The sequence below is a fragment of the Dermacentor albipictus genome, unplaced genomic scaffold (genome assembly GCF_038994185.2).
Source record: "Dermacentor albipictus isolate Rhodes 1998 colony unplaced genomic scaffold, USDA_Dalb.pri_finalv2 scaffold_13, whole genome shotgun sequence".
In the NCBI taxonomy this organism is placed as follows: Eukaryota; Metazoa; Arthropoda; class Arachnida; order Ixodida; family Ixodidae; genus Dermacentor; species Dermacentor albipictus.
Genome location: NW_027225567.1, coordinates 10,384,307 through 10,411,132, shown reverse-complemented (window position 1 = coordinate 10,411,132; position 26,826 = coordinate 10,384,307). Strand labels below are relative to the sequence as shown.

The window sequence follows — 26,826 nt, the reverse complement described above, 5'->3', positions numbered from 1 at the left end:
GATGGCTTTCGCGTGCGCTCGTCTGTGCGGCAAGGATGCCCGCTGTCGCCCCTTCTATTTGCTATGTATCTAGAACCACTCTGTTTGGCGATTGAAAATGACGAGCGCATAGCAGGCTATCGGCTGCAGGCAGCGCAAGTAAAAATGTTGGCCTATGCCGACGATATCGCGATTTTCTGCACAAACAAAGCGAGCATTAAGGAGGCCATGACTGTCGTTGAAAAGTTTTGCGATTCAACTGGAGCCCAGATAAACTGGGATAAGAGTTACGGCTTCTGGCATGGTAGTTGGAAAGACACGCTGGAGGCCCTTTATCGATTGAAGTGGTCGTCGTTACCAACGGAGTACTTGGGCGTGCCTCTCGGAAGTTACCGTGAAACTGAATCGTACTGGCTCGATCAAGTTTCGAAAGCAAAGGAAAAGGCTGACGGGTGAAGAGGAAAGCAATTGTCAATGTTTTCTAGAGCCACTGTCTGCAACCTCTTTTTATTGTCTAAGATATGGTACGTTATGAATGTGTTGTGTGCTGCGAGGGTAAGCGTGCACTAAATTCACCGAGTTTTCGCTATTTTCATTTGGGCGTCTACCTGGGAGAGGATGAGTCGAACGAACTTGTTCCTTCCTGTCAAGAAAGGTGGGCTTGGTCTAGCTCATTTGTTTCTGCGACAAGTCGTGTCACGTTTTGTGTTTTTACGGGATCGAAACGACCCTTTTCTCCGAACGGTGATACAGTTACGGCTGTGTAGACAAATTCCAGGATTCATTGTTTCGACTGTTCACAACATGCCAGGAGCCGTGACTGGCTACCTGCGTGAAGTGGTATGTTCATATAGGAAGTTGAATGTACGTTTTTCACAGCAATACCTGTCAACCGTTACAAAAAAAAAATACAAAGATCTCGTGGACACGATGTTTCCTGCACCTTTGTACCGTCTTCCACACCTTAGAGGCCCAGGACAAGACGTTCTAAAGAGAGTGAAAAAAATGCCAATACGGCCGTCAGCTAAATCTTTCTTCTTCAAATTGCACAAAAAAACACTTCCCGTTAAGACCTGGCTTCATGAAAAGGGTATATTCATCCCCTGGACCACCGACTGCTTATTATGTAAAAAACCGGAAACCATAGAACATGCATTCCTTGACTGCTGGGACGCCATCTTTCACTGGGATGGTCTGCAGGGAACATTGGAAAAACACTTACCCCTAGACATATATGGAATACGCTTCTTACCGATTGATAACACCGAGGATGACCCGTGTGACCTTATTATGGTCCTGAGCCTCCACGCAATGTGGAAAACGGCTGAAATTCCAAAACGGTGACATCGTTGTTCGACCGGTTCAGGAATATTCCATTGAGAGTGTCTTGATGGTTTCAAAGCGCTGCCTGATCCACCACAATGGATCTCTGTATTTGAGGAATTAGCGTTGTCGAAAAGATTTCGGTACCGTGTTGGCCAAAGTGTGGCTCACATGTTTTATCCTTTGTAAACCATGATTTAGAACCTCGAAGTCGGCAATGAAGAAAAAAAAAAGTGCCGTGGCTTAGTTCATTCTGCATCCGGCAGCCGAGCTGTTCGGATCGTAGGGTCATGGCCTCTTCCGGGGCAGCGACAGCGGCCACTTTTGGTCGCGGAAACAGGATTACGGAAGATGATAAGGAATACCCGTTCATTTTGCCTCAACTGCCTACGGGACGAGTTGCGATTAACACCGTGTTTTTGCACGGTGATGTGCGTGCGAGACCATACAAGGTCGAAGATTTCAGGGACGCCCTACTGCCGACTGGCCTCTTACCGGACGTGGTATGCATAGGGGCGTACCAGATAAACCACGTCTGGGCGGTGACCCTGAATGATGCGACTGCGACGAAAAGATTAGTTTCCCTCAAGGAACTGCAAGTGAAGGGACGACGGTGCGTCATCGTGGACCCGGAGGACCAGCAGGTGAAGCTACGGCTTCACTGGCTGCTGTACGGCGTTGCCGACGAGGAGGTCCGGACAGCGTTCGCGGCTTTCGGCAAGGTGGAGGAGGTGAGCCGGGAGCGGTGGCGAGTCGAAGGCATGGCAAGCAAGACGTCGACCACTCGGACGGTGCTCCTCAAGCTAAAGAACGGCGTCAAAGTTGAGGACCTTCCTCATCAGGTCCGCGTCGGCGGAGAGTTGGCCTTGGTGGTCGTGCCCGGTCGACCCATGCAGTGCCTGCGCTGCCAAGGCACGGGGCACGTCCGCAGAGAGTGCAAAGTCCCGCGCTGTTCCAGGTGCAAACGTTTCGGGCACGTTGACGCTGACTGCGTCAAATCCTACGCCGCCGTGACAGGACCAGCAGCGAGGGACGTTGCGGCTGAACACGTCATGGACGTGGTCGAGACGGAAGACGCCGCTAAAGGAACCGGAGACTCGGTTTCCACAGGGACACTCAGAGGGTCATCTACCGCCGGTGCTGAAGGCATGGTGGCTGAGGCTGGCGAAAAGACGGACAAACCGGTGCAGGTCCTGCCTGCAGTGAGCCTTGCTACGGGGGGCGTTAACGAAGACGCACCCGACAACGACAAGACGGCAATGCTGCAGGACAAGGAAGTCAACCACGATGAGCGGACTGGGACTCCTGGTGCCCCAGTCAAACGACCCCACGACGATACCAAGGACAAGGACGGTGGTGCCACCAGCACCAGCGAGGGGCCGCCGACGAAGACGCCACAAGGAAGACGGATGGGCTACAAGCCAAAGCCCAACGTACCACCTGAAAGGAAGCCTGTGGGCAAAACGGTCTCGCCTAACGACACGAACAAGCCGGGAGGTCCCGGAGGCGGCTAGCCGGGGGCTAGTCGTGAGGGGTAAGCACCATGCTCCGGGCCTACTTTTTTTCCTTAGTTAAGATGGCTCTCTTACCGTCAATTACTATCGCCACATTGAACGTGAGAGGGTTGGCGGCTAGTCGTAGGCAAAGTCAGGTCCTACGGTTGGTCACTGACCAAGACATAGACGTACTAGCCGTCCAGGAGACCAAGGTTGACGGAGAGGAGGAGACCGGGAGCATGGTGCGGCGTTTCACGACTAGATATTATGCGGTCGTGAGTCACGCGGTAGGGACGTCCGCCGGTTGTGTTCTGTTTGTAAAGAAGTTGCCTGATCTTGTTGTTCAAAGTGTATTTTCATGCCAGTCTGGAAGGATTGTTTTTTGTGATTTTGTTTATCGTGAAATTGAATTTCGAGTCATGTGCATATATGCGCCGAATTCTGTAGAAGAGCGCACCTTATTTTTCGAGAGCCTTTTTCAGTATATTTGCAGCGATAAGTGCATGATTTTGTTGGGGGATTTTAATTGTGTTTTGAGTGCTCGGGATAGAGCCAATAATGCCGGTATTCGTGATAGAAGCAGCAGTGTGTTGACTAAACTAATACGTGAAAATGAATTGGACGATGTTTGCGAGTGTCTGGAGGGGGAGCGGGAAGTAATGTACACGCGATTTCAAGGTAACAGCCACGCGAGGTTAGACCGCATGTACATATCGCAAGACATGATTCCAAAGTGCCATAGTTATTCTGTGGCACCAGTATCGTTCTCAGATCACTGCTTGGTGAAATGTAACATAGGCACGGAGAAGAAGAGAGAATCTTTTAATTGGGACCTATGGAAAATGAACGCTTTACTACTAAAAGACCAACCATTTGTAGAGGCAGTACATGAGGCCGTAAGGGAGGTTTGTGAGGATAATAGTCAAACAACAGCAGAGAAATGGGAAGGGTTCAAACAAAACGTAAAAATGAAAGCCTGTGAAAGATCGAGCTGCTTAAAGTTTGAGAAGGAAATGAAAGAAAAGAGCTTGCGAAAGACACTTAAGCAGCTGATAGCGCTTGAGTGCGAAGAGCCAGGGGCGTATAAACAAGATGTGCGAACCATTAAAGAAAAAATCGAGCAGCTCGACAAAGAACGGTATCAAGGTGCGATGGTGCGCGCAAGAACAAATGCATTAGTAGCTGGAGAGACGCCCACTAAAAGGGCGCTTGGACTTGAAAAAGCTCACGGTCGAAGGAATCACGTCGATAAGATTCTATGGAATGGCACAACTGCCGACGACAGTAAGAGTATAGGCCAAGCGTTTTTAGAGTATTACCAGTCCCTCTTTGCGTTTCAAGAAGCGAATGTAGACGAGTTCAAAAAGGTCTTCCTCGGTCGCATGCCGCGATTGTGTGACGACACAAAAGAACGATTAGAAGTGAAAATAACAGAAAGCGAAGTTGAAAAGGCAATTGAGGATTTGAATCAAGGCAAATCACCTGGACCTGACGGCCTGGGCGCTTGTTTATATAAAGCTTTCAAGAAGGAACTGTCACCGTTGCTAGCACGGCTGTTTAATGATGCGTATGAGAACAAAGCTTTGCCTCCTTCTTTTGGCAAAGCGCATACCATACTCCTCCCTAAGAGTGATCAAGTAGAGAAACTTAGGCTGGTGACATCTTACAGGCCGATATCTTTAACCAATGTAGATTATAAACTTTTCATGAAGGTTTTGGCAGCCAGACTTCAAAGTGTAATAAAGGAAATTGTCGCAGATCACCAAACATGTGGGATCAAAGGAAGGTCGATTTTTTCGAATATTCACACGATGCGGTGCGTGCTCGAGTGCTGCGACGTCACCTTGGGCGGAGTCGCAGTGCTTCAGCTCGACCTCGAGAAAGCCTTTGATTGTGTCTCGCATGGTATTTTGTTTGCCATTTTGAATCACGTTAATATTGGTTCCATCATCGCTGAGGGAGTGGCGTTGGCGTATCAGAACTGCACAACACGCTTAATTGTGAATAAATCATTGGGGGCCCCCATTAATGTCATGCGTTCTGTGCGTCAGGGCTGCCCCCTCAGTCCTCTTTTGTTTGGAATTTACATAGAAACTATGTGTTTGGCCATAATTCAAAATGATCAAATACGCGGTTATAATTTGGCAGACACAGAAGTCAAGCTCTTGGCATATGCAGATGACATCGCAGTATGTTGTACAAGCAAACAAAGTGTAACGGAAACGATAAGCGTAGTGAAAAGTTTTTGTGGTGTGACGGGCAGCAGAGTGAACTGGGGGAAGTCCCTCGGTTTGTGGCACGGAGAGTGGTCTTCCGCCCCGGACCATTTTGCAAATGTGAACTGGATGAAAACCCCGACCAAGTATCTAGGTGTTCCCATGGACAGTTACAGAAATAGCGACGAATACTGGATGAACCAAACAAAAGAAACTAGAGAAAAAGCAGAAAGGTGGAAAGCCATCAACCTGTCGATTTTCGCTAAGGCAACGGTGTGTAACATGTTTTTTATTACGAAGTTGTGGTATGTCATGCAGACGTTGTACTGTTCAAGGGTAAACGTGCAAAAGCTGCACAGAGTGTTCGCGGTTTTTATCTGGGGCTCTACCTGGGAAAGGTGTAGCCGAACAAATCTGTTCAGGCACGTGAAGGAAGGGGGGCTGGGCTTGGCGCATCTTTTTGTTCGACAGCTTGTCAACCGCTTTTTGTTTTTTCGCGATGTGCGCGATCCTTTTTTGCGCACCGTATGTCAGCTCAGGTTGAGCAAAGCATTGCCTGCATATGTTGTCAGTACGGCAAGCATGACCGGAACACTGCGTGGTTATTTTAAGGAAGTGGCCGACAGTGTGCGTTTCCTTTCAGTTCGTTTTTCAAACGATTATCTGTGTCACGTGAAAAGGAAAACACTGTATAAAGATGTGTGCGACATTGTGTTTCCTGTGCCGTTATACAGAGCTATATACAGTGGAGGGCCAGGACAAGACGTCCTTAAACGGGTGAAACGAATGCAGGTGCCACCAGGTGTTAAAACCTTCATTTTAAGGCTCCACACAGGAACGCTCACTGTGAAGACTTTTGTCGAAGAACGAGGCTGTCTTGTGCCGTGGGGATCCCACTGCTTGATCTGTCAGAAGCCGGAGACCATTGATCATGTTTTCTTGCATTGCTGGGCGGCGGTTTTCTTATGGGACGTTTTAAAGCGAACGCTGAAAAAGGAGTTACCGGTGGACCCCCAAGGGATCAGGTATCTGCCAATTAAAGATGAAGACGGAGTGCCGTATGATCTTATGTTGAATGCCCTCCACTCTATATGGCGAGCTCGCATGGCCGGGTACCATTGCGACACCGACGCTCGGCCAGCGCGTATGTATTTCAGAGAGTGTATGACCTCATTTATTGAAATGCACAAAATGCAAGAGTGTGTACCGGATTGGCTGTCGAGGCTCGAACCTCTGACAGTCATGAAGGACTTTTAATTTAACAACGTCAGTCCTATGAGGATGGACGGCTGTCTAGCGCTTTTTTGTTTCGTCTTCCTTTTTCTCTTGCAAGAGGCTTGCATCTGTGTCATTAGTGTGAAATTCATATGTGCACTGTTATATTGAAAACCGGTAATAAAAAAAAAAGCACTGCGACGGCGCCGTGGCTTAGTTGGTTAAAGCGCCTGTCTAGTAAACAGGAGATCGTGAGTACGAATCTCACCGGTGCCTCGATTCATTTATTTTGCCCTTTTCCTATGGTGCCCAGGACAATACCAGCGATTGCGTTGAACACGCAAAATAGAGCACTGCGACGGCGCCGTGGCTTAGTTGGTTAAAGCGCCTGTCTAGTAAACAGGAGATCGTGAGTACGAATCTCACCGGTGCCTCGATTCATTTATTTTGCCCTTTTCCTATGGTGCCCAGGACAATACCAGCGATTGCGTTGAACACGCAAAAGAGAGCACTGCGACGGCGCCGTGGCTTAGTTGGTTAAAGCGCCTGTCTAGTAAACAGGAGATCGTGAGTTCGAATCTCACCGGTGCCTCGATGCATTTATTTTGCCCTTTTCCTATGGTGCCCAGGACAATACCAGCGATTGCGTTGAACACGCAAAAGAGAGCACTGCGACGGCGCCGTGGCTTAGTTGGTTAAAGCGCCTGTCTAGTAAACAGGAGATCGTGAGTACGAATCTCACCGGTGCCTCGATTCATTTATTTTGCCCTTTTCCTATGGTGCCCAGGACAATACCAGCGATTGCGTTGAACACGCAAAAGAGAGCACTGCGACGGCGCCGTGGCTTAGTTGGTTAAAGCGCCTGTCTAGTAAACAGGAGATCGTGAGTTCGAATCTCACCGGTGCCTCGATGCATTTATTTTGCCCTTTTCCTATGGTGCCCAGGACAATACCAGCGATTGCGTTGAACACGCAAAAGAGAGCACTGCGACGGCGCCGTGGCTTAGTTGGTTAAAGCGCCTGTCTAGTAAACAGGAGATCGTGAGTACGAATCTCACCGGTGCCTCGATTCATTTATTTTGCCCTTTTCCTATGGTGCCCAGGACAATACCAGCGATTGCGTTGAACACGCAAAATAGAGCACTGCGACGGCGCCGTGGCTTAGTTGGTTAAAGCGCCTGTCTAGTAAACAGGAGATCGTGAGTTCGAATCTCACCGGTGCCTCGATTCATTTATTTTGCCCTTTTCCTATGGTGCCCAGGACAATACCAGCGATTGCGTTGAACACGCAAAAGAGAGCACTGCGACGGCGCCGTGGCTTAGTTGGTTAAAGCGCCTGTCTAGTAAACAGGAGATCGTGAGTTCGAATCTCACCGGTGCCTCGATGCATTTATTTTGCCCTTTTCCTATGGTGCCCAGGACAATACCAGCGATTGCGTTGAACACGCAAAATAGAGCACTGCGACGGCGCCGTGGCTTAGTTGGTTAAAGCGCCTGTCTAGTAAACAGGAGATCGTGAGTACGAATCTCACCGGTGCCTCGATTCATTTATTTTGCCCTTTTCCTATGGTGCCCAGGACAATACCAGCGATTGCGTTGAACACGCAAAAGAGAGCACTGCGACGGCGCCGTGGCTTAGTTGGTTAAAGCGCCTGTCTAGTAAACAGGAGATCGTGAGTTCGAATCTCACCGGTGCCTCGATGCATTTATTTTGCCCTTTTCCTATGGTGCCCAGGACAATACCAGCGATTGCGTTGAACACGCAAAAGAGAGCACTGCGACGGCGCCGTGGCTTAGTTGGTTAAAGCGGCGAATCATGAGCTCCAGTGGAGCGGCGACAGCGGCCTTTGTTGGCCGCGGAAACAGGTGGAACACCGAAGATGACGCAGACTATCAGATTATTTTGCCTCCACTGCCAAAGGGGCGCGTCGTGCTAAACACCGTGTTTTTGCACGGCGACGTGCGAGCTAGACCCTACAAAGTAGAAGATTTCCGGGACGCTCTTGGCCTAACAGGATTGTTGCCGGAAGTGCTGGCCCTGGGGGCCTACCAGATTAACCACGTCTGGGCTGTGACCATGAACACCGCGGACGCCACGAAAAGGATGCTGGAAGTCAAGGAGCTGAAGGTAAAGGGGCGGCGCTGTATCGTGGTCGACCCTCAAGACCAGCAGGTGCGGCTGCGTCTTCATTGGTTAATACATGGTGTGGCCGATGAGGATGTAAGAACGGCGTTGGCGGCTTTCGGTAAAGCCGTACAAGTGACCCGAGAGCGATGGCGAGTTCAGGGTATCAACGACAAGGGGACGACTACACGGTCCGTCTTGCTCAAGCTAAACAGCGGCGTGAAGGTGGAAGATCTTCCGCACCAAATTAGGGTCGCCGGTGAGCTGGCCCTAGTCGTCGTTCCTGGCAGGCCAATGCAGTGCTTGCGCTGTCAAGGCACCGGTCACGTACGACGAGACTGCAAGGTTCCCCGGTGCTCGCAATGCCGTCGGTTTGGACACGCCGAGGACCAGTGCGTACGTACATACGCTTCAATGACTGGGCCAGCCGAAGGCGACGACACGGCAAGGTTGGTGATGGATGCGGCCGAGGCCGAAGACGCGGCGAAAGGGGCAGGAGACCAGGCAACCCCATGTGCTATGGGCGGTGTGCGTGCACCTGATGCGTGCGCGGGGACACCACCGGACAGGGAAAACGCTACAAAAGGTGCGGCAAAAGAGCCAGCCGAAGAGACCAAGGAAGAAAGCAAGAGCAGCCTAACGGAAGCCAGCGAGCAAATGGAGACAGTTGAGGACCAGTCGGCGAAGAGTGACCCTACGAGCAGCAATGTCGGAGCCTCGGTCAAACGGCCTCTTGAGAAGGCTACGGACAGCAGCGCAGCGAACCAAGGAAGAGGGGAAGACGGGCCGCCTTCGAAGACGCCAACGGGCAGGCGCAGCAGCTACAAACCACGACCGAACACCGCTAACGCAGACAAGAAGGCCGAGAAGAAGCTGCCACCGCTCTCCAGTGGTACCGGTCCACCGGGTGGCTCCGGGGGCGTCTAGCGTTGTGCTAGGCGCAAAAGGTAAACACCATGCTCCGGGCCAAATCTTTTCACTAAACCTATAATCATGGCTCCCAACCCGTCGCTTAGATTGGCCACGCTAAACGTTCGAGGTCTGGCCGCCAAGCGAAAGCAGAGCCAATTGTGTAGGCTGCTGGTGGACTATGACCTTGACGTGTTAGCCGTGCAAGAGACAAAAGTAGATGGTGATGAAGAGACCCGCAGCATGGTGCAGCGGTTTACGCAACGGTACTACGCGGTAGTGAGCCACGCCTTAGGGACGTCGGCGGGCTGCGTGCTGTTTGTTAGAAAATTATCCGGTGTAACGGTGCAAGGTTTTTATTCATGTCCATCCGGTAGATTAGTTCTCTGTGATTTTGCTTTGCATGGAATTGAATGGCGGGTTGCATGTATTTATGCACCAAATGCGTTAGAGGAAAGGGCTTTGTTTTTTTCCATGTTAAAAGAGTATATATCTTCCGAAAAGCAGATGGTGCTGTTAGGTGATTTTAATTGTGTTCTCAGTGCCCGAGATCGCTCTAATAGAGCATTAAGGAGCGATAAAAGTAGGGATGTTTTGAACGAGATAATTACTGAATACGAATTAGTGGATGTGGCTGAATGTATGATAGGGACGCGAGATGTGCGTTTCACGCACTTCCAAGGAAATAGCCATGCGCGCTTAGACCGTATTTACTTGTCGCTTCAAGCAATACCAATGTGTAATAGTTACAGTGTATATCCTATTTTCTTCACTGATCATTGTCTGGTTAAATGTGACATAGGAAGGAAGGGAAAAGGCGGCAGCTTCTCTTGGGAGCTGTGGAAAATGAATTCAAACTTAACTACTGACGAAAGTTTCGGAGAATATGTATCGGACTGCATCAAAAAAATTCTAATGAGCGGCGAGGGTGAATTAAAAGATCGATGGGAAGAGTTTAAACAGTGCATTAAAATGAAAGCCATCGATCGTTCCGTCGCAATAATGCATGAAACAAAAAAGAAAGAGAAGGAACTGCGAATAATCTTGGAAAAGCTGACAGAACTGGAGTGCCAAGAACCGGGAGCATACAAAAGCGACATACAGCATATTAAACAGAAACTTGAACTGCATGATGAGGAACGCTATCGCGGAGCGATTGTTCGTGCTCGAGCCGAATCCTTTGCGATAGGGGAGACGCCCACAAAAAGGGCGCTCGGACTGGAAAAATCGCACGCTCGACGAAATCATATTGACGTGATTGAGGTGGGTGGTAACGAAGTTACAGATAATGATAGTATCGCACGTGCGTTTTTTGAACACTACGAAAATCTGTCCGCATTTAGGCAGGTGGACCTAGAACGGTTTAAGACGAACTTCTTGAAAAGAATGCCTCAACTGACTGAAGAAAGAAAAGTTGCTTTAGAAACACCGATAACTGTTTTTGAAGTGGAACGCGCCATTGACAATTTGAATCCTGGCAAGTCACCTGGCCCTGATGAGCTTTGCGCTCTGTGGTACAAGCGGTTTAAAAAGGAATTGTCAGCGGTACTTGTAGCAATTTTTAACGAAGCGTACGATGGTAAGGCGTTACCGCCATCTTTCGGTCAATCACACACGGTGTTGATTCCGAAGACAGAGGATGTAGATAAGTTGAAAAGTGTAACATCATGCAGACCGATAGCACTCACAAATGTAGACTATAAGATACTAATGAAAGTCTTAGCAGCTAGACTTCAGTCGGTTGTTAAAGACATAGTCGGACCACACCAAACGTGTGGAATTAAGGGTCACACTATAGCGACGAATATTCACAAGATGCGCTCAGTTCTTGAGTGTTGTGACACTCTTGAAGCGCGTGTGGCCATACTTCAGCTGGATCTGGAGAAGGCATTTGATTGCGTAGCGCATGCTATTTTGTTTGCAATGTTGGAACACATTAATGTCGGATCAGTCATCACGGATGGTGTAGCTCTGGCGTATCGGAACTGCTCTACCAGACTAATTATTAACAAAGAATTGGGGGCCCCCATTAAAGTGCAGCGTTCCGTGCGTCAAGGCTGTCCCATCAGTCCACTTTTGTTTTGTATATATATTGAAACTTTATGTTTGTCAATAATTGAAAATAATTCTATCCGTGGTTTTCGCTTACAATCTTCAGAGGTAAAACTGCTTGCATATGCCGATGATGTGGCGGTATGTTGTATTGACTACGAAGGCATTGAAGAAACGATTCGAAGTGTTAAATTTTTCAGCGACGTTACAGGAAGCCGAGTAAACTGGGGAAAGTGTCTGGGGTTTTGGCACGGCGTGTGGCCGTTCACCCCGGGCATTTTTGCCAATGTTGTATGGCAGAAAACACCTGTGAAATACCTTGGTGTCCCACTTGAGGTCTACAAAAATAATAATGACTACTGGCAGCAACAAGCAGAACTCTTACGCGAAAAGGCGAATGCTTGGAGGGCGAATTATCTCTCCATGTTTGCGAGGGCGACCGTGTGTAACATGTTTTTTGTGTCTAAACTATGGTATGTGATACAAGTGATGCACTGTTCTAGGGTAAATGTGCAGAAACTTCATAGGGTTTTTGCGATCTTTGTGTGGGGATCTACGTGGGAAAGATGCAGTCGTACAAATTTGTTCAGGAGTGTAAAGTGTGGGGGACTTGGACTGGCACACCTTTTTCTCAAACAATTAGTTAATAGATTTTTCTTTTTTCGCGAGGTCAGCGACCCATTTCTGCAAACGGTGTGCCAGGCCAGATTAGGGCGACTGCTACCTGAATATGTTATTAGCACGGAAGTCCTGACGGGGACGGCACAAGGTTTTTTTCGGGAAGTAGTGGCGAGTGTGCGATTTTTGAGTGCGCGTTTTTCTAATGATTACTTATATTCTGTTAAAAAGAGGAAACTGTATAAAGACTTATGTGATATAGTGTTACCAATACCGTTGTACAGGGCGATATACAGTGCAGGCCTGGGTCAGAACGTACTCAAACGGGTTAAAAGAATGCAAGTAGCACCAAGTGCAAAAACTTTCTTTTTCAAACTGCATACCGGAACTCTCCCTGTAAGAACCTTCTTGGAGGAGCGTGGGTTTTATATGCCATGGGGGTCTCACTGCATCATTTGCAAAAAGCCGGAAACGATCGACCACGTTTTCATTCACTGTTGGAATGCGGTGTTCTTCTGGGATGTGTTGCAGAGGACAATCAAAAAAGAATTCCCACTAGACACGCATGGAATTAGGTACCTTGCCATAGACAATGAAGAACGAGTACCTTTCGATCTAATCATGCTGACAGGCCTGCACAGTATATGGCGCTCACGAATGGCTGGCTTCTACTGGGAACCGGATGGAAGACCAGCAAGGCTGTACTTTCGAGAGAGCATTGCTCGGTTATTAGAAGTTGAAAAAACAAAAGAATGTCCTTCTCCCTGGGTAGCCAGGGTAGAACCCTTAGTCACACTAAGGGAATTTTAAGTGACAACGTCAGTCACAACATGACTGATGGCTTTTCGCTCATTGTGTTGACAAGGTATATTGTAACCCTGTCTTGACTTTTCATGTGTTGGAAGTGTATTGTTGTTGCGAAACCGGTAATAAAGAAAAAAAAAAGCTTAGTTGGTTAAAGCGCCTGTCTAGTAAACAGGAGATCGTGTGTTCGAATCTCACCGGTGCCTCGGTTCATTTATTTTACCCTTTTTCTATGGTGCACAGGACAATAGACAGTTTTAGTTACACGTACGTAGAGGCTTCACGTACGCAAACGTGAAAAACCTACGTACCTTACGTGCACGCCATCTGAAACGCTTTTAGCTACACGTACGCGACGCATACCAAGAGGGTCCCCGTAGCCCAATCTATCGGGAAATGCGAACACGGCGGTAGCCAATTCAATCCTGTCGCCGTGTTTCGATGCGAGCCGTCTGCGCGCGCGCGGACCGCTATCGCTTGTTCGTGATCTTGCGGAGCACCCGCGCGAAGCTGTCTACGTTCGGAAGTAATGCACGCAAAGAATTGAATCTCACGTACGTCCGTGACACGCGCGCGCGCCCGCTACGTTTTACGCATGCGCACTGCTCACATGTAGACGCCCTACGTACGCAAAGCCTCTACGTACGTGTAACTAAAACTATCTATCTATCTATCTATCTATCTATCTATCTATCTATCTATCTATCTATCTATCTATCTATCTATCTATCTATCTATCTATCTATCTATCTATCGGTCTGTCTCTGTCTATCTGTCTGTCTGTCCGTCCGTCCGTTGCGGAAAAAAAAAGCAAACAAGTTGACCGAATGCTCAAAAAAGCAAAATGCAGTATTTGAATTAAAAAGACACTAATTATGACGCAATATCACCTCCCATTACAGTAAATTAACATGTAATATATACACAACTAGGCATATATTGTAAACACATCTCATTATACAACTATACCATTCACTTTTTGCAAAATATCAATAAGGAAAAAATTCTATGTGCTGCAGAAGAAGTGTAAAGTCAGGCCGTATAAGAAATACAAATTACTAGGAACAGTAGCGTTGATAAAGCTTGTAAATATTTATTTGAAATATTTATTTAATAGCGCGGCTTCAGGAAGGCATATTGTAAATCTATCTCACTACTATAACAAGACTGGAAGTCTAAACGTATAGATCGTGTTAACGTGAACAGTACGACATTTATTGACTTTCTATTGTTCTAGATTACGTGTGCTAGACCTCTGGAATTGATCTTCAATTGAGCCTTTACCTGGTATAAAATACGCACAATTATTTGACCTTAAAGTGTCCGATCAAAGGTCCTCTACCTAGCTGCAATTAATGTGCGCTAAATATTCGACTAAAGAAAGAAGATTATTGAAACAAGTTTTTACCTTTTGAATTCTGTGCGTGACTTCTGACGGGAAACGTAAAACAACACATGCAGTCGGATTCGTAGAGCTATGTCATGCGTCAAAAATTGCTTATTTTTTTTTACACGAAAGTGTTTTATGCCGGGGTACACCATCAACTTCCTCGGCGCGAACGCGTAAAGTGTGCTCTCTCTTGACATATAAGGTCCCTCTATCATTTTCAAGGTAGCAACATCTGCCGCGCGCGCCACCTAGGAAGTTCCTGTAGCAGACGGCGCCCACGCTAAACCGCGGCGTCGCGGCATCCGTGAGGTGAAAAAATATCTGCACACGCGCGGAAATAAAACCTACTGGTGCCTGACTGTGGCCAAAAACGAAAGAAGGACTCGAACTGCCAAATTTAGTCCTTTAATTTCGCATGAGCGCTCCAAGAAAAACGCTCAAGAGAGCGTAATGAGGACTTGATCGCCTCGATTCCGCATCTTCACATTTCGTTCCTTTGCGCTCAATCACCACGCGAGCCTTGGTGATTGATTGCGCTTAATCCCGTTTGCTCTGTTAAGTATTTTGCTTGTAAGTGTGCCGCTTCCCTTTAGCGGTTGCTTTGAACGAAGAAGTCGTGTAAAAATGAAGGATGACAGTCGCTTGGACCGAAAAACTTTCGACATAACGTCGCTCAAGCGTGTGACTCTCAAAGCGCGCGACCCTCACGGCTACTAAACAACATCCTGTGTGTGTGTGGAAACGAGTGCGCCAACAGTCTTCTTGTCGCTGAGTGTGTCTGTCGTGTAGCGATTACACGACGACTGCTGTGTCTTGCGGTTCAATGCTACGAGCCAGTGCAACTGTCGTGACATTCTAAAGCGGCGGTATGGATCGTGTCAGCGACTGTCCTCGATCGTGTTCGGTCTGCCAGAGCGATCTAATCTCGCGGCACACCAACATCGAGCGTAGTGTGTGCGCGTGTGTGAATGCGGTTGACTGTTCTCGTGAACGGTGCGACTTCGCCACGTAAACTCGAATCATGTCGCGCATTGTTGTGTTTATCCCTTTTCTCCTCCGTGCACCGCTAAAGCCCCGTAGGAATTAGAGGACCCTTATACGAAACGCACGCGGATAGGCCTAGCTGTTACTGCACTGTGTTTTGCTGACAATCCGTGTATCGCATGTGGCGTTCTTATATTAATTTGCAGTTGTGTGTTTTTCATCAGTAAAATGGCATTGCCGATTATTGAAACATCTTCGAGTGTAAGGGAAACTTGGAAGGAACGAGCTCGCAGCTGTATGTAATCTGCTTTGATATACTGTATTACGCTTTATAATTTGTTGGCCACTAGCAATGGCTATGCAGTATTCGTTTTTAAAAGCAGAGTAATGCAGGCACTAAGGAATATATTTATTCACATATGCAATGCACAAAATACGATTAGGATATTGGAAATGACATTTTGGACATATTGAGAGTTGTAAATGAGAGTTCGAAATGACTTTTGGACATATTGTAAAGCGCAGTTAACAACGCTCGCACAAACACAGGAAAGTGTAAAAGTGGAATTCGCTGCTGAATTTTATTTTTTATCGCACGTAATGCAATGCGGATATTTGTCAGCGAGTTAATGTGTTTCTGCCCCACTATTTACTTGCATGCTAGGTCATATTGCACTTGCTAAGTCAACGGGCTCGTAATGCACTAAAATCAGTAATCTCCAGAAACTTCGGCCGTCAACATTCATGCGCGCGAATTAAATACTATCGCAGCTCTGCACACACACGTGTATAGTTTCTCTCGCACCTTCGTATCGCTCTACGATACTTTCCTCGCATAGTCGTGCAGTTACCGACGGTTCAAAGTCCGCCCGTCGAATTCTGTGTAACCATACTTTTCGTCTGGTTAGGTTCTGGTTGCCGCGCGGGATGCAAAATAACTTCTTGCCATCCTTCGTCCGGTTTCGGCACCCAACCGCACAGCAACAAGGCATTTGGGCCCTCCCGGATCGAAATTATCGCAGTGATGTGCATAGCACAACAGGTGAAACGCGCGCACTTCGCCCGGGGCGCAGGAACTTTCATGGCGGCAAAGGGGCGGAGCAAGGTCACATGTCACCGATCAGCCTATCGCAGGCGTTGTCGGCTGGATCAAAGCCTGTCGGTACTTTTAAATTATTGAGGGAGCGAAGTATACGGCATCGTGACACCAACGGCACGTCACGTAACCAGCACGGCAACTCACCGCACGCCGTTTGCCATTCGCGGGCAGCCGTTCGACGATGGTTCTTCTCTAATTCTGGACGTTCTGTTCTTATTTAGTTATTCTTCATATACGCGTGTAAGCGGTCGATTGCTTCGTTATAAAATGCACTTTCTTTGAGCTGTTACATGTCCTCGCGGGTGAAGTCGAGCAGAATCCCGGTCCAATGTCCAAGGTTGAGGCCGACGCCTTCGCTGCTGCCTTGGAACGAATAAATAAGATTCGAGACGCCGTGGCTGCTATGCATGCCGAATGTGAAAATTTCCAAAAGGTGCCGGCAGCTGCTTTGGAAAATATGCGCAAACATGCAGAAAATGAGAAGGCTTTGCGCACTGACTTGAAACGCGCGAACTAAACGCGCTGCCTCTGTAAAAGAAATTAATGCAAAGCTAGTAGCGTTGGAAGCATCTATGCCATCTCAGCCAGCTGGGGATTCTGGAACGTGTTTGAAACATTGCGTGACGTGTCCAATCAGCTGTGTAAAATATCCGCTAGATGTGAAAATGCCGTTAACCGTATGCGGCCATCCAATCTGCTCTTCTTTGGAATGGAAGATGAGGCTAAAGAAAACTTGGCTGCTTCAGAAAAAAAAAAGTGCTGCAATTTTGCCCCAAATTATTGGGCGCGGGATTCACGGCTGCACACCTTGAAAAGGTACACCGATAAGGTAAGTTTACGGAAGCTAGGCAGGGTGAGGCCTATTACTGCGAAAATGAATTTTTTCAAAGACAGAGGCTTGTTTTATGCACGTAAACAAAAAGGGTTTGGTTATTCCATTCGTGAAGATCTTTCGCTAGATACCCGGCAGGCAAGTAAGCAGCTAATTACTTTCGTCAAAATAGAAGCTAAGCTTTTTACGTTAACAACCGGTCGACTACGCGTTTGAGACACCATTTATATTTTTGAGAGCGCACGCAAAACTGCTGTTACTTGTGGGAAATAGCAGCAAACCACACTGCATGATGTGAACCGTAGAAAGTAAAAGCCACGCGTAATCTCGCCGTCATTACTGTTATCTTTCAAAAATATCCGAAGTCTGTTGCCTAAACGCGACTCTATTGCCTCATTTCTTGATGACTGCAGTTCAGTTATTCTTGTTCTTACTGAAACGTGGCTACACCCTGAAACAACAGATAAAAAAATATTACCACTTATAGCACATTTAACATGCTAAAGTGTGATCGCACTGAAATGAGAGGTGGTGGCGTACTCCTTAGTATCAGCCTAGCCCCGGGCACCAACATCAATAACCGTTGGACAAATAAAGTTTATTCCTATCCTATCTTATCAAAAGACCAGTTACTTTACAAGTTATTAATGTAGATTCCAGTATTGAGATAGTATGGACTGAATGTCAAACTTATAGGAACAAGCTACTGATAGGATGTTGTTATCGTCCTCCCGACACAAACCGGTACTTTCTTGTCGAACTGCGCAATAGTATTTTTAAAGCTCTTGAGCTCTGTCAAGTTGACATCGCCTATTTCTTTGGTGACCTTAATTGTCGCTTGGTCGACTGGAATAACCGTTCATCTTGTTGTGATACATCAACGGAATTCATTTCTTTAATGTTGAACTTCAATTTATTCAAAATGATTACCCAGCCCGCCTGTGGCACTAACGCTTTAGATTTGATTTCTTCTGAAGCCACTAAAACAGTTGAAGTTGTTTGCCTAGACGGTTTCAGCGTTAACAAGCTGCTACAACTTACTCTGAAGATCCCCTTGCAATCTACAGCCGTCTCAAACGAAGCCATCTGTGATTACAACAGAGGAGACTATGACAAAATTACCAAAGAACTTGAGACATTTCTTTCTGCCACCTTTTTAGCTTCCTTTTCTTCTCGGTCAATCAACGAAAACTGGCTTCTGTTTGAAGAAAAGCTGTGTCCTTCAGTGCAAACGTATATCCCTCTTATCAGAGTAACAGGGGATATACAGAACCCTTGATTCACCAAGTAGCTTCGAAGACTAAGAAACAAGAAGAAAAGGCTATACGCTACTGCAAGGCATACAAACTCCATCGCGGTATGGGATAAATAAAGTTCCTTTTTGAAAGATTACTGCTCGTTTTAAGAGAGGCAAAAAAAAATACAACTTTCAAGATCTACTTTCAGTACTCTAAAACAACCCCCAAAAATTCTGGCAAGCAATTTCACTTAATAGTGGCTCGCATCACCTTTCACTAACTGATGTGAATCTTGCTACAATCAATGGCTAGGAGTGTCCAGTCGTATTTATTGCATTTTTTTCATCCATAGGCACGATAGAATTCCATTCAAATTTGCCGCAAATCAGTGATATAGATTACCAGTACACGCAATCCATCGATGTAACAGAGAATGGTAACACAGGTCTGATAAATAACCTTAAGTTGAGTAGTTCTTCGGGTGTCGATAATATTAACTCAAAAATTTTATATACAGTCACACTATCTAGGAAATGTTTATGTTATTTTCTGCCAGTTGTTATGATCAGGCCAGCTTACCTTAGACTGGAAAATTGCAAAAGTGGTACTAGTACACAAAAGTGGCAGCAAGAATTCCCCAAAAAGCTATCGTCCGAAATCATTGACAAGTATTTGCTGCAAAATGCTCGAACATATCAATGCATCTCACATATATCATCATCTGGAATCAAATAATTTTTTTCTTTATTAACCAACATGGATTTAGAAAAGGCTTGCAATGTGAGACGTAGTTACTAGATTTCACCACAGACTTCCAATTTAACATGGACCGTAGCCTTCAAATAGATGGAATATTTCTCGACTTCTCCAAAGCATTCGACCGTGTAGCGCACTGCCATTTAAATTCGAAATTATCCGTTCACAACTTAGACTACTTAACGCTCTCCTGGATTCATAACTTTATAACAAATCGTCAGCAATTTACAGTCATTAATAATTTTACGTTGCCCCTTCCATATGTCTGTTCCGTTGTACCGCACGGCAGCCTACTAGTACCTTTGATTTTTCTTATTTACATAAATGATCTGCCCAATAACATCTCATCCTGCATGCGTGTTTTGGCCGATGATTGTATATTATATCGACCAATTCGCAGCCTTGATGATAACCGCATTCTTCAAGAGGACCTTCATCTCATTACCAAATGGTACGTGAAGACTGGCAAATGAAACTTAACTCATTCAAATGCAAAATAATGTCATTCACGCCAAAAACTTCAAATCATAGCTTTCCCTATTATATAAATACAAGTCTGGTATCTCAGGCATCAGTATATAAATATCTAGGCGTTAATCTTACACCAAGCCTTTCCTGGGCCTTTCACATCACAAAAATATGTGCAAATGCTTCCAAATTTCTTGTGTATATTCGTCGCAACTTGCGTAACGGCCCGTCTAACGTCCGTAAATTAACATTCCTGTCATTTGTAAGCCCCCAGCTAGAGTTCGCGTCCCCTATATGGTCTCCCTACCACGAATTCTTAATCCGCGTTTTAGAAGCCATCCAAAACCGAGCTGGTCGATTCATTTCCCGCAATTGCAACCACCGGTCAAGCATTACTCAAATAAAACTCGACCTTTCCCTTCAATAACTAAGTAGCCGACGTGACATCGCACTCCTGTCCTTGCTCTATAAATATGTTCACCAAATGAAGCCTTGCTACTGGAACACGCGTCTTGCACATCACGACGATCTTATAATGATTTGAGCCTCCCTCGCATGTATGGGAACGCTAACGCATTTAACTTCTCGGCTCTACCACGAGCAATTCGGTTACGGAATTCACTTCCTAACAGCACTGTCGCGAAAATGAGCAATGAAAATTCAGACTACTGCTGAACCCGCAGTTTTCATCATAACAAATACATTCATCTGTACGTATTTCATGTCATATAATACGTGTCATATATTTGTGCAGTGTCTCTCTCTCTTCATTTTTTTTCAATTTGTTGTTTCAGTTCTGTTTATTTTATCTGCTCGCGCTGTCTGCGTTATTTTGCGCGAGTGAACTGTACTTTTCATTCCTTTCCTGGGAACACTTTGTTTTGCTTAAGCGTTTTCATTTGTAACACTGTTTTGCAGGCAGGTTATCATTGTAGACATTTTAACTCTGATGTATCGGTTTTCTGTTGTCATTTGTTCAACCATGCCCCCCTTGCTCAATGCTCCCCTTGGGGCCTGTAAGGTACTTTGAAATGAATAAATGAATAAATAAATAAATAAATGCTATCAATTAAGGTATACCCTCACAATGTAAGGAACGCACAGCCTGTGCGCGACCTTACAAATTCCAGACAAATTTCCAGTGAAGCTGTTTCCATCAAGCAGCTGCAGCAAGAATTTTATTTGCCAGTATACAACGTATCGATTAACAATTTTTTTACTTGAAAAACAGAGGAACACTTCTATAATTCGAGGAAAGGTGAAACGCGATCAGTGCTCGCCGCAAGTTTTAATACCGAAGTCTGGTGAAATATTACGAACCCGTCTATTTTGATTCGTTCATCCGCGACTCAAGCAAGTTAGGATTGAGTTAGGCCCGCATTCTTTTCGGCCTCTGTTCCTATTCGCGGGGGATTTTTGATGGACGGTGAAACCATAGCGCGGCCCCCTGGCCACGCTTCTCAAAAAGTCAAGTTTGTTTCCCGAGGTCGTCTCCAAGCTTCTGTCTTCTTGCCGTTCCTCAATTTCCTGAATTCACTACCAAGTGTGACCCATTTTGTCGACTAAATTCCAACGGAAGTCGCTAATCACGCAAAGGCCATTGGACTCGAGCCGATTAAATGAAATTCACCGTGGACCCGACAGCCGGTTTTTCCCACTTCGAATATAACTATTCCATTAGTTAGTGCGATCGTTAAGCTTATAACGTCACAGTGTAGAAAATGATGTGGATCCCCCGCACTGCCATCTGGTTTCCCGCCGTCTGGTTCGGATCCCGGGCGCCCCGCCCAACCATAACGAGACAGCCCACGACGCTGCGCGCGCGCTTACCGACCGCACCGTCAAACCCGGGCAACCACGTCTCGACGAGTTGGAGGCGGACAGGGACGCCCCAGTAACGCACAACGAAATCACTCACCCCAAACTAAATGTAGAAGACAGGCCGCAGGGGCTAACACGACGATCGTTGCCAGCACATACCTATCCCAACCCCGCCACGCTACTCATCATCCACACGGACGTCTACCCCTACGATGCGTGCCCCTCGTGCGGGGTCACCGCGACACTCGCACGCGTGCTCTGGGAGTGTAGACACGCTCCGCCTGACTCTACCTCGGACAAGTGGGAGAAGGTCCCTACGAAGCCCGCTACTCCAAGGCCAGCAATTGGCCGTCCAGCAGCCCCGCGCAGCGGTCGCCAGGTACTCCCTGTAGGTCCCTCCGTGGAAGACGTCCACTGCGCGCTGACGGGCGTCCCAGGACCTTTAATAAAGCTTTTCCAATGCCACGCACTGTGGGAATCGTCGTAATAGAAGCTCTCTGTGCTGTTTGCTTTGATTGGCGATATTTAGCGGTGATGGTGACTGCGAATGTTTCATTTCTTCAGCATGTAGTGCAATACGAGAGTAGTGAGTTGATAACTGTTGCTTTGCGTGTTGTTTGCCTGTGTAGTACACAGAACATACAGGGAGACGTGTTTGCTTGAGGCGTTGTTGCGCGCCACTGTTTATAACCTCTAAAAAGGTTCAGCATTGTCATTGCTCACATGGCGCATCGCATCAGGGCAGAAGTGTTGGCAGAATTATAAGGCTGTAGTTTCCAAAACCACAATCAGATTATGAGGCACGCTGTAATGGCCGACTCCGGAAATTTGCCCACCTGAGATTCTTTAACGTGCACCTAAATCAAAGCACACGGGTGTTTTCGCATTTAGCCCCCATCGAAACGCGGCCGCCGTGGTCGGGATTCGATCCCGTGACCTCGTGCTAACGACGCACTTTACGCAGCCCTTTCGTCTTATGCGTGGTTGAGAACCGGAGTGAAAGGCAAGAGAGTAACATGCCTTCCCGAGATGAAACATTAAGAATAACCCTTTCTTCGAGGTTGGACTTATGTCAAGAGCCCATGATAGGATCCACTACCAAGTCGGTATCAGCTTGCAAAGTGGCAACTCAGATGAAACGTTTTCAAGCGGATAGGCTTTTAATTACCATAAGGATGATTTCATTGAAATTTCCTTCCCTGCCATGGGGTGCGTGATCCAAAGCCGAATAATAAGCCTTTAATTTTTTTTTTATTCTTAAGGCCCCCTAGTAATACTAGGTTGCTGTCTTTTATAACCTCGTAATTTAATAAGTAAGTTATGAATAATAAAGTGCTTTGTTACATGTGTACATGCACAGAAAAAAACAAGTCCTAATCCATTTCCCAGCATTAACTCTGTCTATACCATCACGTTGTAGTGATGCGAAGAACAAGTCACTTCCAAATGAGAGAGTCATGAATCTGACTCAATAGAGGGCGGGCTTGCACTGAAAAAGACAATAATTCCACTGTGTGAAGATGGTATGGCAGCGAGAGCAGACGACAGTCAAAGCTCTCAAACGAAAAGTAAAGTGCTTTTGCTGCCATTCCGTCTTCACAGAGTGCAACGGTTGTCATTTTTTGCGCTGCGAGTCTGGCGTCGTTGCTCGTTGGGAGGTGCCCGGGGTCGCTATTGTCGTTTTCGTTCAGCATCAGGGGAATGTTCTTCGTCGATGGTCGTTTCGAGCATGCGCCGTTTACATCCTCATTGCTGTTCCCTCCGGCGCTCCTCGTACGCATGTTGTTCTTCGTGTGTACCAGCTATACGTGTCCGCCCCATCGATTACGCAGCTGCTTTTAGCCCCGATACCTCTCCTGCCTATATATTGCGATAACCTTGACGTCACGCTATTCTTCCCGGCGAGTCTTCTAATCTCTTCTGCATTATGACATCTGTGCCACCGCGCTGCACTCGTATGGGTGTCTTAAAAATCGCTAAATCCGCTTCTGCTGCCGGATGCCGAAAAAATTACGGAAGGTTAGGCATACACGGCTTTCGCTGTAAAAAAAATAGCACTAAAAGTACAACTACAACTGCGTGCAAAGTAGTGCTTTCTCTGAATCGGATGTACGTACGGATAAAGGCATCACTTCGTCAGATTGGAATGCTCGTACATTGCAGCCAAACACGGGCTCTCATATGTGATCGAGAATGTAGGCCAGTATTCGCTTCACGCACGCAATCTGATTAGATAACGCTGTCTATTGAATTCGTGATAACATTCTTGAAATTAGAAATACATGCATGGGCGTCTTGAGCTAGCCCATAACTTTCGAACAGAGGTTAGATGTTAAAGAAAACTCACACAAAAATTTTTAAAAATATTGTACAGCTGCTTCAGATATTAGTTGAAACATAGTACTCGTGGCCGACCTCGGAAACTCCGCCGCTTAGGTTGCAGAGGCAATTGGCGCCATCCATCAGGAGGGCAGGAAAGTAAATTCGCTCCCCTTGTGCAACCTCTTAGATGGGCCCGCGCCCGCCGATCCAGGGGGCCGTCTCTGTCGCACTTCCTCTCAACTCCTCTCCTCTTGCCCTCCCTCACAACTACCTCAACTTCGACTGTCCCCTCAGGCGCCCGCCGGACCGGCGCCAACTTAGCCCGCCGTGTCAAGTTTCGTGTTTCGTTATCTGCTGTTATCGGGAAGCGTGCGCTGCTGTGCCTGCACAGGCGTGGGCAGTTTCGTCAGTTTCGTGGTCCGCGATAGCTGTGTGCTTGCGATCCGCGATGTTTCACCCGTTTCACGACTCGCACCGCTCATGCATCGTGCAGTGGTGCATTAATACCTCCAAAACAAGCCCTGCAAGGTTCTTCCGGGTGTCTAAAGACAACAGGTGAGCGCGCAGACCCAAGGACATCAGAAGGCGCATGTAAACGAACACAGGCCTGTACGTATGTGTCCTCCGTGAGTCTCCGGACGTCGTTACGCCTTCATTGTGCTACACTACCATCTTACCAGTTGAGGAAGCCGACAAAGAGGTGTTCCTCTGCATTGTCACCTGGTCTATCACTTGTGTTTTGCTGTGTCAAGCCTCATACTGCAACTTCAGTCGCTCGCCCAGCTTTCCATGCCGCTCTCATTGCTTTTTCTGTGTCACCGTACTACAAATGTACTAGCAGCTGAAGAAATACTGTTCGTGTTTATGTATTACCTCAGTAATTGCCTATGGGAAAACCGAGTGCACAACTATAATGTGTAGGCATGATACCTTTATTTCTTCTTCAAAGCATGAGCATTGCAAGTGTCCTATATGAATATTTTTGCCGTTCGTGTTTATTACACAAAGGAGCGCCCAGTAGGTAAAAAATTAAATTATGGGGTTTTACGCGCCAAAGCCACTTTCTGATTATGAGGCACGCCGTAGTGGAGGACACCGGAAATTTCGACCCCCTGGGGTTCTTTGACGTGCACCTAAATCTAAGTACACGGGTGTTTTCGCATTCCGCCCCCATCGGAAAGCGGCCGCCATGGCCGGGATTCGATCCCGAGAGCTCGTGCTCAGCAGCCCAACACCATAGCCACTGAGCAACCACGGCGGGTACGCCCAGTAGGTACGACTTAGTGCCTTCAGTGACATAATAAGCGAGTTTTGCGCCAAAACTACACAAACAAGAAAGCAGACAACACGGCCGCTTTCTTGTGTATGTGGTTTTGGCGGAAAACTCGTTTATTATGTCCGATAACCGGCTAGCCCAGCAGTTCTCTCTCCTTAAGTGACGTAATTTTACTGCTAACCATTGCATTCGTGGAGAAAGAATAGTCGTGAAGTTGGCTTATTTCACTTGGTCTTTAAGGAACGGGCCTTTCTGCGAATGTTTTCTATGTGCTGCTGCTACACCTCACTACCTTCTGCTTGCCCTTGTCACCGGTTACTCAAGTTGTGGCCAAGTGGAAGATAATGCGATAATGTGTATTTTCGTTTTCAGTACAATGTTATTTTGGTTCTGCCCTGTCGTTTTATTGGGTATTATGAATCTTTTTTCTTAATGTACTTGATTGTGCACTGTTAAACTTCATTGTAATATTCATGTTTTTGCTTGAAAAAATGCTTAGATCACAATTATTGCTTTAATGCTACCCTTGCGGATGTGCTTCGGTATTTCCTTGTAGATTCTTTCTCTTTTCTTTTTTCTTTCTTTTCCTTTTGAAAAATGATTGTATTTGTAATGCCCACCTGCTATGCTATCAACTGAGAGTGGCAGTATTGAAAAGAAATAAAATAAATAAATATACTTTTCAGCAGGTACAAAAGTTCTTGTTTCTTTTGAGGGGGTCTGTGGCTCTCACTAAAACAATGTTCGCATTTTATTCAATTTTAGGTATTCTGCGTATCATTGTTTTTGACATTACCAGTAATTTTTTTTTCTTTTCTTGTTATGACTGCGACCTACACGTCGTCCTGTTCTGTGCAACATCTCAGTGAGTATATCAGAAGCTCTCAGTGCGCATATCATAAGCTCTTCTACACTTTATTCTTTAGGGCATTATAAAAAAATTATTTTTTATATGTGTGTTCATGAAACGGCCTTCGCGGTTTCCTGAGTTCTATTTTTTTTTGTTATTTCATTGTCTGTCAACTTTTGTATTGTTTAGTAGTCATGATAATGTCATGCATTTTTCACTTTTGTTCATTTTTCCAAGCGTGTATCATACCAAGTTATGGAAAATCTTTGTTTTCAGAAACGGAAGGTAATAAAACGGGGCCAAGGATCTGTTTTGTTGGAACGGGAATTTATGGGTGCGATCTTGTACGCGTTCCAAAATAGAATGGAGGCGGTTCGTTCCACCGAGCCAAATACGATTCGTCAATTTGAACCGTGCCGAACGCCATGACATCTATTGTGACGTGATATCTGCTGTCAATCATTCCATGTCATCCGCTATCGGACGAACGGAACGGAACATAGCGCCTATTTCGTGACGTAAAGAATGGACCGCCTCCGTTCTATTTTGGAACGCGTACAAGATCGCACCCTATATATGTTTTGGAGTATACTGGCATACTGAATGTATGGACAGGACTGCGCGCGCGCACACACAAAGAACATACGGTGACCCACGCGCCAGTTCCCAAACAATGCCTCGGGTAGAGCACGCGCGCGATAAGAAAAAAAAAAAAAGAACGCGCCGCGGACAGGCAAAAAGTAAATGTACAGGTGCGCGGAGCACGGGTAAGATGGAAAGGCAGGGGAGCGGTGTAGCCCCGAGAACGAACGCGAGCGGCGCTGCGAGCGCCGCTCGCGTGACGTCAGGGCACGGACTCGCGCCTGTCGTCTGCTACAGTTCGGGCGTTGTCCGGGCGCTTTCTGCGGTATTTTCGTTTGTTCGCCCTCGTTCTCTCTGCTTGTATACTTATGGTGGTCGTATCAAATATATTTTTACGACGTCTTCCTTTGCGAACATTTATTCAAAGAGCTAATTTCTTAGACCACAATGCAGCTCTCAAAGGCAACGCTA

General features: G+C 46.6%; 10 non-coding genes across 10 annotated transcripts; all 10 read left to right on the top strand.

Moving 5' to 3' along the window:
* The first annotated feature begins 6,431 nt into the window (after positions 1-6,431).
* Positions 6,432-6,505, top strand: TRNAT-AGU (transfer RNA threonine (anticodon AGU)). The gene has a single exon. It is a non-coding gene; the product is annotated as a tRNA-Thr (tRNA).
* An 84-nt stretch (positions 6,506-6,589) lies between these two features.
* Positions 6,590-6,663, top strand: TRNAT-AGU (transfer RNA threonine (anticodon AGU)). The gene has a single exon. It is a non-coding gene; the product is annotated as a tRNA-Thr (tRNA).
* Positions 6,664-6,747: 84 nt separating this feature from the next.
* On the top strand, positions 6,748-6,821 carry TRNAT-AGU (transfer RNA threonine (anticodon AGU)). The gene has a single exon. It is a non-coding gene; the product is annotated as a tRNA-Thr (tRNA).
* Positions 6,822-6,905: 84 nt separating this feature from the next.
* TRNAT-AGU (transfer RNA threonine (anticodon AGU)) lies at positions 6,906-6,979 on the top strand. The gene has a single exon. It is a non-coding gene; the product is annotated as a tRNA-Thr (tRNA).
* An 84-nt stretch (positions 6,980-7,063) lies between these two features.
* On the top strand, positions 7,064-7,137 carry TRNAT-AGU (transfer RNA threonine (anticodon AGU)). Its single transcript has one exon. It is a non-coding gene; the product is annotated as a tRNA-Thr (tRNA).
* An 84-nt stretch (positions 7,138-7,221) lies between these two features.
* On the top strand, positions 7,222-7,295 carry TRNAT-AGU (transfer RNA threonine (anticodon AGU)). Its single transcript has one exon. It is a non-coding gene; the product is annotated as a tRNA-Thr (tRNA).
* An 84-nt stretch (positions 7,296-7,379) lies between these two features.
* TRNAT-AGU (transfer RNA threonine (anticodon AGU)) lies at positions 7,380-7,453 on the top strand. Its single transcript has one exon. It is a non-coding gene; the product is annotated as a tRNA-Thr (tRNA).
* An 84-nt stretch (positions 7,454-7,537) lies between these two features.
* On the top strand, positions 7,538-7,611 carry TRNAT-AGU (transfer RNA threonine (anticodon AGU)). The gene has a single exon. It is a non-coding gene; the product is annotated as a tRNA-Thr (tRNA).
* Positions 7,612-7,695: 84 nt separating this feature from the next.
* Positions 7,696-7,769, top strand: TRNAT-AGU (transfer RNA threonine (anticodon AGU)). Its single transcript has one exon. It is a non-coding gene; the product is annotated as a tRNA-Thr (tRNA).
* Positions 7,770-7,853: 84 nt separating this feature from the next.
* On the top strand, positions 7,854-7,927 carry TRNAT-AGU (transfer RNA threonine (anticodon AGU)). The gene has a single exon. It is a non-coding gene; the product is annotated as a tRNA-Thr (tRNA).
* The last annotated feature ends 18,899 nt before the right edge of the window (positions 7,928-26,826 follow it).